The sequence below is a fragment of the Microtus ochrogaster genome, linkage group LG4 (genome assembly GCF_000317375.1).
Source record: "Microtus ochrogaster isolate Prairie Vole_2 linkage group LG4, MicOch1.0, whole genome shotgun sequence".
NCBI classification, from domain to species: domain Eukaryota; kingdom Metazoa; phylum Chordata; class Mammalia; order Rodentia; family Cricetidae; genus Microtus; species Microtus ochrogaster.
This window is the reverse complement of record NC_022030.1, coordinates 58,523,146-58,533,277: the sequence shown is the minus strand read 5'-3', so window position 1 is coordinate 58,533,277 and position 10,132 is coordinate 58,523,146. Positions and strand designations below refer to the sequence as shown.

The 10,132-nt window shown below is 41.9% G+C and overlaps 1 protein-coding gene across 1 annotated transcript in view; it reads right to left on the bottom strand.

Annotated features, from left to right (window-relative positions):
- Positions 1-10,132, bottom strand: part of March4 (membrane associated ring-CH-type finger 4) — a 130,755-nt gene that overhangs the window by 62,807 nt on the left and 57,816 nt on the right. The gene's annotated exons all lie outside the window — the stretch shown is intronic.

Below are 10,132 nucleotides of genomic sequence, written 5' to 3'. Positions count from 1 at the left end.
GGTCTACAGAGCAAGTTCCAGGACAGGCTCCAAAGCCACAGAGAAACCCTGTCTCGAAAAACAAAAAAAAATAAAAATAAAAAAAATAAAATAAAAAAGTCATACTGATTTAGAGAATGTGGAAAATATTAACAAGAAAAGTATAATTTAGTCAGACATAGTAAGAGAAGGCAAAAACACCTTGGCCTGAGTACTGCCATTTTTACTTCAGACTCCATTTTACCTGTAGGGTGGAATAAAACTGAGAACTCTCCAATGAATGATCAACCCCTTCCCATAGAAATGGTCGTCATGCATCTTTAGTTCTTTAGAAACATTATGACTATTCCTATCCACAGAAGGAACAAATGAATCTGATTTGTTGGACTGAAAGGTTTGCACTGTATATCGGTTGACAATGATGGTACACATAACTAAAACCCCTAATCTTTGATTTCTAATCGGTAAAAATTGTAACTGTATGTTGGCAACACATTGTTATGATTTTTGTGCTTATAAATCCTGCTTCTGCCCCTGCTCGAGGCTGTCAGGAGGAAAGAAAGCTCTGAGTCCTCATCCTGAAGCCCTGATCAATCAGTAACCAGCTTTTGTGGTGATTTAATGCAATCTTTGGAACCCTTAAGGTTTGTCTCTCCTTCCTTGTGGGGCATAGCACGCTAAGTGTAACATTTTGTAGTTCCACCGAGATGCCCCACTGAGGAACGGGATCTAGCGATCCCATAGGCTGAGTCAGAGTCCTCCAGGGCGAGGCAAAGGTTTGACGCCAGGGTTTGGACCCAGTAAGAAGGCCAGATGTGGCAGCACTCCTTGAATCCGGGAAGGGAAGGCACGCCTCTTTTATTGCAGGGCTTCCCAGCTTGAACCCGAACCCCAACTCTCAGTTGTGAGAGATAGGGGATCTGTCCTAGGTGGGGCAGTATCCAAGAATCAGTGTCCCACACGGGACAGAATCTCAAGGGTTTCCCAGCTTGGATCTGGGTCCCAGGCCATGAGACCAGGATGGTGTCCTTATTGGCCAATGTTTTGTTCATCTTGTTTGTTTGTGTTATTCTTGTCTTGTCTGTCTTATTTGTCCGCTTTCATCTCTGTTGTCTGCAACCAGTTTTTATTTTATGACTGCCAACTTTGTTTTATGATGTTATATTTCTGTGTTGGTCTCTGTCTTATTTTATACTTTAAAATTATTTTAAAAATAATTTTAAAAAATTAAAATTTATATACTATAAAATACTTCTTATGTCCCTAGACCTCATATTACAGTGCTTCAGAAACTTAAAAAAAAAAAAAAGTGCTGTTCTTGGAGAACTACACATTAGCTCCTTGAAGTCGAGACTGGAGGAGTGATTTGGGATTAGTGGGCAGCTTAACCACCCAGTATCCGGTGGCAAAGTCGGGAGCGGCTCCCACTGCAACACCGTGGGAACTGAATTCTTTGCCCCTCCCCTTTGAAATTGCAGCTGGAGAAAGTCAGAAAAGCCTTGTCTATCTGTTTTGAAGGCATCAATGCGGCCACTGCATGTCTGGTTCTGTCTGGTCTTGAATGTATGAGGTTACTGTGTTTTGTGTCTTAGGTACAGCTCAGCAGTTACTGTTGCATGCGGCCTGTCACCTGGACTCAGAATTTACCCTGGGAGTTCTGGCCATTGGCACTGTTGAAAAGGGGATTCAAATGTCAATTGAGTAGGAACGATATTAAAATTGTTTTATGCTGTTCTGCTTTATTAAAGGGTTGGCTCTGGAACCGGGGTATAGCCCACCCCTTTTCAGACCCAGACTTGCTTTTAAAGTCTCTATGTCTGGGGGAAAAAAAACCAAAAAAGCAAAATACAAAAAAACAAAAACTGGTGGATAGAAAGAACAAGAGCAGAACAGCTAGGAAATTATTGGCTTACACATTACTGAGTATGGTTAAAAATCTGTAATATCTGTAACAGAAAGAAATAGCTTAAAATGTTAACATAAGGTTAATAGTCAGAAGGTCCCATAGGTAGAACAAAGATCTAAGCCATCAGTGTCTACCTTGCTTTTTAACCCCTTTAGTTCTGCTTCTGACTGACTATTTTTGTTAACTGGAATATGCCAACCCAAAACATGGTTTTTGTATTTAAAGGCTCACCCTGAGAAAGGCTCAATACTACACTGGAATTCCAAAACCCTGTGTAGTCACTGGCCAACTAAAGTTAGGGCCACAGTTGCTAAGGGTATTTTTATCTTATGGTGTAGTAAGATGCAGTAAGTGACCTTAAAAACTCTGATAAAGAACTTGGAACAGTTTCTCAACCTTCGGTGAAAAGACCTTTTTACAGGAGTAGCCCAGGGTGGTTACATTTCAGATATTTGCATAGCAATCCACCACAAAAAAAAAAAAAGAAAGAAAAAAGAAAGAAAACCACTGGTGTAGAAAATGTCTCTCCTGGTTGTGGGGTAAAGGGAACACTCCTGCATTGCTGGTGGGAATGCAAGCTGGTACAGCCCCTTTGGATGTCAGTGTGGCAATTTCTCAGAAAATTAGGAAACAACCTTCCTCAAGACCCAGTAATGCCACTTTTGGGTATATATCCAAACGATGCTCAATCATGCCACAAAAACATGCGCTCAACTATGTTCATTGCAGCTTTGTTTGTCATAGCCAGAACCTGGAAACAAACTAAATGCCCCTCGACTGAAGAATGGATAAGGAAATGTGGTATATTTACATAATGGAGTACTACATAGTATACAGAAGAAAATTCTGCAGGAAAATGGATGGAGTCAAAAAAAACATCATATTGAATGAGGTAACCCAGACACAGAAAGACAAGTATCGCATGTACTCACTCATAAGTGGTTTTTAAACATAAAGCAAAGAAAACCAGCCCATAAATCACAATCCCAGAGAACCTAGACAACAATGAGGACCCTAAGAGAGACATACATGGATCTAATCTATATGGGAAGTAGAAAAAGACAAGATCTCCTGAGTAAATTGGGAGCATGGGGACCTTGGGTGAGGGTTGAAGGGGAGGGAGAGTCAGGGAGGGGAGCAGAGAAAAATGTAGAGCTCAATAGAAATAAATAAGTAAATATAAAAACACACCCCCTTTGTGAAATGCAAAATAATGTAGTATTTCACATGGTACTAATTTTAAAAAAAGAAAATGTCTCTCCTTACTTAAGGGTTATTTAATTTTTTAAAAACTGGTTTAAAGATACTATGTCTAACCTTGTTTTTGCTAGCATTGTTAAACTGTAGCTGTTCTGGTAAACTAACTCATACAAAAAAAAACTATTATATTCTATAATGGTACACTATGTAAGAATCAAGAAAGCACCCAGTCTCTTTGTAGAGTATAAGTCTTAGATTGGTGCTGAAAGCTTCAATTCGGAAATTATCATTTTTAAAGATGATTAAGCCTTGAGACGTTCAGAACTACACTTATATGAGTCATGCTAAGTACTAATATAATCAAGTATAGGAAAATTTTTTTTATCTAGCCTCTTATATGTTTTCAATCTAAAGCCTAAAACAAATAACGGAAAACAGGCCAGGGTTGTTTGGCTCAGGCCAATATCAGATCTCTGACACTGAGAGCTAAGCTAACTGTAGCTTTCCCAGCTGGGCAATAACAATGCCTTCCCTCAAAACTATAGCCACCTTGTTATTCATTAATCAGTTCATTTGTCAAAGCTACTAGGTCTATTTTAGGAAAACAAACAGGTTTGCCTTGCTCCCAAGCTTCTTATTTAAAGAATAAGCAGGTTTCCGATGTAACTTTTCACTAGAGGAATATGCCTCGCAAAGATTGTTCTTAATAATAACTACTCTGGCCTCTGCTATAGTACACTTTCTAATGATGTTGGGAGAAAAGATAACAATAACCTAATTAGTCCATATATGAAATGCCAAAGGCTAATAAGTATAAGGCAGAAGAAATAGAAAAATAAAAGACATTGTGGAGAATTGTAGAGTTGGCTTGGTCTAGCTACCCTATGAAGCGTGCATCATAGGTTTCTTTCCGGTTCTGTTTCTCTGTATGTTCCCATAGCAACCAAAGAACCATGAAAGTCCGACAGAGCAGTTGGTCTTAGACATTAATCTTACACACCTATAGGACTTGCAAACTTCACTAAAGGGTATGTTACCCCACTGAGGTTCCAGAGGGTCGGAGTTCTGACATTTAATGAACGAAGTTTGGATAAACTAATAGAGCCCTGGCTGCTCACCATTTATTCCAGTCATCAGCTCAAGATCTTCAATTTCCTTTGGTTGTCTGCTAGATATAGACTTCGGGGTGCATTTCATCAGGCCAACCCAAAGCGGTCACTTTTGCTATGTCTCCAAGGTGTAAAGCTGTTCCGGCTGTTTTATAGACACCTGTTGACTGTTTAATTCTACAGTGTGGATCTCAGCACAATGGAAATGCTAGTACACCTGGAACTTTTATCGCCTCTGGTGAACTAAAAATTCATGTAAGCTTCAGGGAGTCTAAAAGGTCATAAGGCTAGAATCCACCTGTCACAGGTTAAACAAACTCCAGGTAAGCAAAAGTTCTTTAAAAAAAACATATGCGGTTTTTTTTTAAGCTTCTAAATTTTAACTTCTGGCCTTACTTAGTCTGTTTGCCTCAGCAGATTTGACCACCCAGGGAGCAGACTCCCTACTGCGGAGCTCTGGACTGCTGAAAGCTAACGTGAGCCAGTCCAGCCCACCTGGCTGCTTCCTGTCCTTCACTTGGATCCGCTAGTCGGATGCTTCTGATAAATGCCCCAGTGCCGTGCCGTTAACTAGCATTTTGACCTCCCTGGGCCCTGACAGCCGACACCCCAATGTCAGCTGGAAGCAGTTACGGAAGAAAGTATCACTCCTCCATCTCCCCTTAACAGACTGAAAGTGCTAGGTCAAAGACAAATTCCCTTCGGGGGAACCTGTTGCTTATATGTCACGCGTTCTAGGATAGCCCAGCAAATGTAGGGCAGGGAGAAAGAAAAGAACCCTTAGCTAGATTAACCTAGAGACTGGTGAGGACTGTACCGCTGTCCTTCCCTTTGCCTTCCTCCAGGTCAGAAACACCCTTTAGATGGGGGGGTCTAACCCCCATGAAATAATGTTTGAGAGGCCCCCTCCAATATCCCCAAAACTTAGGTCATATTTAATTCCTGGGGTATCAAATTTTGCTTACTCCAGTCCATGCATGTGTCATGAAGAACTCATAACAGGGTGTTTCCATGGCTTCACATCCCACCTATGGTGATCTGCCGCCTGTTAAACCACATGATCACCAACCGGAAGACGGGATCTGGGTGAAACATCATCAAAAGGAGACTCTGGGTCCCCCACATTGTGATCCTGACTTCTCCCATTGCCGTCATACCCACCCGAAACCGGTTTCTGACAGAAGGTTTATCACAGATGCTGGAAGAAAACAGACGACAGTTTAACTGGACCAGCGGAACCCTCTAAAGATAAGACCGATGACAGAATGATCTGTGTCCCTTTCTCCTGTTTGTTGGTTGTAACCCACTCCTGGGTGGCCCCAAACTACTCTCAGCCTACAGTTTAGGAATGGGCTACCCTAAACCAAAACACCCCCTTGACGGCCCCTACATCAGCTTGTCTTGCCTGTAACCTTTGGCTTGACACCCTGCCTCTCGCTCGGACATTTCACTGAAAATGACAAGCCTGAGCTTGGTGTTCCGCAAATCATCATATACTATGGAGGGGAGGCAAGGAGAATGTATATGGGGACCACGGGCGTACTATGCACCAGGAGAGCGCCTCCTGTGCTTGTCACCTTCTGATAGGAGCAGCCACTGAAGAGTTAGCAACCCTTGGTAAAGCAGCCTTCATCCCTGGGGACTCCTGGGTGAGCAAACTGACAGAGATATTTCCCACCTCCATTCTTCTCTTTCCTGAAAGACCAAGTTGACACACTGGCTGTAATCAGTGTGAAACCACCATGGACTGGACCTACTTTTCTTTAAGGGGAGAGATGTATGCGTGGCCCTGGGAGGAATATGTTGCTTTTATGCCATCTATTCAGGTGTTATAGAGAGACCCTAACAAAACTTAAAGGAGATCTCCTCACTAGGGAGGAGGAAAGAGCAAAGTTCTAGCTGGCATAAATCACTTTTCAACAGATCCCCCTGACTGACGGCTCTCCTCACAAGTCTGACTGGTCCCCTAATCCTCCCGTTCCGTGTCCTGCTGTTTGTCGCCTGTGCTGTCAATGCCATTACATGCTTTGTTCAACCCCCTGTTTGAGCCCCTAGACCAAGATTCATCTCATTAGTCACAAGACAAAGGGGGAATGAAGGGAGCAGGCAAAAAGCACCTAAGCCCGAGTACTGCCATTTTGACTTCAGACTCCATTTTACCTGCAGGGTGAAATAAAGTTCAGGGTCCCAAGCCCTAGGGGGCTGAGAACTTTCCAATGGCTGACACACCCCCTCCCTAAACCATAGAAACAGTCACTATGCGTCTTTAGTTCTCTAGAAACATCATGGCTGTTCCTGACCACCCAAGGCACCAATGAATCTGATTAGTTGGATTGAAAGGCTTGCATTGTATATTGGTTGACAATGATAGACCACACAAGGAAAGTTCCTAATCTTTGATTTCGGATTGGTGAAAGTTGTACCTGTGACTTTTTACCTATAACCCTATCACCTAGAGATAAGCAGGGTTAATACTTGAATATTTCCTTTATAATCTTTTTTTTCTTACGAGATATTGAAAAATAAAAACTGGAGTCAAATCTGGATCCTTTTTAGATTTGGGAGAATATTCTTTATTGTTAAATAACCCACGGAAGCATTGCTGCAGACAGTTCTTGCCACTGTGGCAAGAATCCTAAACTTTAAGATCACATCCTTATTGTCAACACTTGGGTTTGTCTCATTTTAACACATTACCAAAGAACCACGCAGTAAGCGTTTCCAGCTGAGATTTGCAGAAGATTGAATCCCGGGGGTATTTGAAAGGTTCCTGGAAAATCCTAGTCTAAAGATATAATTCTTTATTCTCCCACCCAGACTTCGGAACACTTGTTGCAACATTCCCTTCAGCATCATTTTAACTTCTTATTTATAATGGATGTATTAGGGGCCCACAGTATCTGCTTGATGAGTTAAGTTATATCTTTTCATTATTTACAAAATTGAATGTTGTTGAATTTAATAAGTTGGGTTAAAATTTTTGTATTATATTTTTAGTTTAATAATAGTGTTTTTTATCATGTTGATAAAAAACAATCAAGACTCCATATTGACAATAGACATCCTAGGGACCCATGTGAAGAATGTTTGGCTGCTATTTAAACCAAAGGAAGCACCTTTTGACCCTCTGTCATCTTAAAAATACTAGTGTCTGCAGAAGACTTTCTGTTTCCCACAATAAGAAAAAAAGCAAAGTCTAGAATCCCAAAGGTGGTATTTAACCAAAGTTTTACACGTGCAAAATCTTCACTGAAATAAAGTTGTTTCTGTCATCATTCCCATCTAGTGTTCATGTTTTCAGTTAGTTTTTAGGGACTTGATTTCTGGAATTGGGCAATCAACATTTACCAACGTCTGCTCTAAGGCTACCGCTCTCCTCCAACGTGCACTATACAATTATAAAGAATAAGGAAGTCGACATCTGGAGAAGGAGGAAGAAGGACCAGGAGTTTAAGACCATCCTGGCCAGGCAGTGGAGGTGCACACCTTTAACTCCAGCGGTTGGGAGGCAGAGGCAGGCGGATCTCTGTGAGTTCGAGACCAGCCTGATCTACAAAGTGAGTTCCAAGACAGCCAGGACTATTACACAGAGAAACCCTGTCTAGAAAAACAAACAAACAAAAAGACCATCCTGGGCTACAAGGTGAGTTTGACGTTAGGTTGAACTACTTGAGACACCGTCTCAAAAACCTCGGGTGTGGAGGAGTTGACCTCGGATCAGCATAGAAGAAGCATCAGCGTGCTTTGCCTGATGGCTGCTGGTTAGCAAGGACATGCTGCTCTCTACCTCTGCCACAGATGAATCAAAACAGAAAAACTGCTACTAACAAAACCACACTAGATGGTTTTAGAAGGATCAAAGGTGAAATGTTAAGCAGCAGTCCAAGTCCAGCTTTCCTTATTCAGTGTGTGTGTGTGTGTGTGTGTGTGTGTGTGTGTGTGTGTGTGTGTGTGTGTGTGTGAGCAGGAAGCACAGGATGCAAGCAGAGGTCACAGAACATGTTAGGAATCTGTTCTCTCCTTCTCCCACTGTGTTCTGAGGATGGAACTCAGGTCACCAGGCTTGGAGCAAGCACCTCTACCCACTGAGCCAGTTCTTTGGCCTCTTCATTTATTAAGTTTTAAGTGTACAGTTGGCTCTCCTCTGTGAGTTCCTTGTTTTCAAGGGAAATGATATTTGATGTCTTTTTTAATTATTTCCCTTTGAGGATTAGTATTATAGTAAGTTGGACTTCTCTGAGTATTAGGAGTTCATTAAGAGGCTGTAAATGGTGAGAAGCAGACCCTTTTGTTATTTCTACCATTCTTTTACATCTGGTGTTAGTAGTTTAATAAATTGGGAAAGAAACTTACTGACGATAAATTTTTAGAGTTGGAACCTCCCAAGGCCTGATATGAAGCTGCTGGAGCTCTCTCACAGGTACGGTTTTCTCTTTTTATTTTATCTTATTGCTGTGTGTGTGTGGAGGTCAGAGGAGAACCTGGTGGAACTGCTTCTCTTCTTCCCCCTTCATGTTGGTTCTTGAGACAGAACTCATGTTGAGTTTGGTAGTAGACACCTTTACCTACCGAGCCCCCTCATCAGCCCTGCGGGAGAGCTTTGAAGGGGTAAATGGATGTGACAGGATGTGGAATATGGCACCTGACACTTTCAAGGCACATGTGGGCGGGGCTCGCCATCTTCCCCTTTTTACCTCTGACAGCTTCCCAGGTCTGTCGTCCTGTCCATTACTTTTAGAAGTGAAACTAGAGAACCGGAGGGCACAGAACAATGTAGTGTTGCAGCGTTGTGGAGGGAGAAGAGATTCCCCAGGGTTTCCAGAGGCTGCTGGGAATGAATCACATCAAGGATAGCAGATTTCCCTGCCATTGGGGTGACTTGAATCAGCAAGTCAGTACCATTAATTAAGGATCTCTCCAGGCTAAGCCCTGAAATAAGACTGTGGGAAGCACTTGGACTAAGACAATAATGGAGAGAGGGAGTCACTGTAAAGACAGGGTGACGGGGCTGGAAGGAAGGAAAGCAGGTAACTCCATCCCCCCTCCCGCATCCCGGATTTCATGTCTTGGTGTCAAATGAAATGAGGATTAGCGGAGAGCTCGACTGCTTTGTTGCTGTGCCCTGTCATCACAAGGCGCCATCTGGAAAAATTTAAACCAAATCTTTAGTGCATACCTTATACCAAAATAAATTTTAGATGGACTTAACATTCAATGACCTTTAACAAATTCCTTTTGTTGTTTATGCCATATACCAGATGTTAGTTTAGGCGCCGAGAATGCAAAATAGCTATGACTTCTGCCCTCCGTGGAGTTTATAGTCTAGTTGGGGAAGCAAATATTGAATAGAGGAGCTGTACTATGCTTCTTCTTAAGATAAAGGTCACAGAGGAAATGAGATTGAGGGGAGAGAGAAGAACTGGCTTGACGGAAGCTTTCCGAGAGGGTGACCAGAAAGAGTTCTCTGCAGAGATACTTCTAATCATGAGACAAAGAGGAAGACAGGAAGAGAGTGGCCAGAAGGGCCCGGGAATCGAGAGAATGACAAAACACAAGAGGAAAATGCAGTAAATATTCCTTCTGCCCGCTACAGAGTTTACAGTCTAGCTGGGAAAGCAAAGGCTAACTAAAGAAACAAGGGTCATAGGATAAAAAAGGCTTTCACAAATATGATCTTTTGTTAAAGCTAAAACTCTATGCTATTCAGACAGCATCAGAAGGTTTTAATGTCTTCATGGCAGAACCTCCATGAAAATGAAGACAATGGTAAATTGGGGGGAAATGTAATTTAATGATAATAAATAGTTCTCATTACTATACAGAAACTACTTTAAACTAAATCTCGGAAAGTTTTTGGCATTACCAAAAGGAGAATGAAAGTCAGAGGAATTCACAAAACAAACAACTCAAATGGCCACAGAAAAATCTTTTAAATTTT